We start from the raw sequence: 882 nt of genomic DNA, 5'->3' as shown, positions 1-882 counted from the left end.
ATATATATATAAAAATTAAAAATAAAGGAAATCAGCAGGTGAACCGCACAGGGAGAGAAAAGTTGTTCAATGGAAAGGTATTCAAATAGTTTTCTCCCTGGAAAGGAAAAGAACAGAAAAGGAATTAGAATTGAAGGTCAGAGTTGCAAAGGTCATAAAATAACAGCCCTATCTCGTTTTCCTTACTAAGGAAAGGAAACTGAATGTGAGAAATCAGGTATGTGATGAAATGAAACCAGAGACAAGCTCTCAGTCTAGCCTTTCCCTTTCTCTGTGAATTATTCTGGGAAGTGAGCCCCTTAAAATAAATATTGTGGTAAGCCTCATGATTTATTTTTATCTACCCAAATCGGTGTCTTATTAGTGATCCTCTGAGGATACTGGACTTAAACTGGATCCATGATCCATGGGGAACTGGGTTTCAAACCCCAGGAGAGCCTTAATATCCATTTGGCATTTGAAATGGCTAAGGCCTAGCTGGGCATGGTGGCTCACGCCTATAATCCCAGCACTTTGGGAGGCCAAGACAGGCAGATCGCTTGAGCCCAGGAGTTTGAGACCAGCCTAGGCAACATAGTGAGATTCCCGTCTCTACAAAAAGTCATAAAATTAGCCAGGCATGGTGGCATGTGACTGTGATCCCAGCTATTCAGGAAGCTGAGGTAGGAGGATCACATGAGCACAGGGAGGTCGAGGCTGCAGTAAGCTGTGATCCCACCACTCCACTCCAGCTCGGGTGACAGAGCCAGACCCTGTCTCAAAAAAAAAGAAAAGAAATGGCTCAGGCTGAACATAGGGAAACACCCCCAAGGCTGGAGCTGATCTAATTTAAATTGGTTTTGTTTCTATAGTCTCAGGCTGCCTAAGGCTAATGAGGAATGA

The sequence above is a fragment of the Rhinopithecus bieti genome, unplaced genomic scaffold (assembly GCF_001698545.2).
Source record: "Rhinopithecus bieti isolate Rb0 unplaced genomic scaffold, ASM169854v2 scaffold_21649, whole genome shotgun sequence".
NCBI lineage: Eukaryota > Metazoa > Chordata > Mammalia > Primates > Cercopithecidae > Rhinopithecus > Rhinopithecus bieti.
This window is presented reverse-complemented; position numbering follows the sequence as displayed.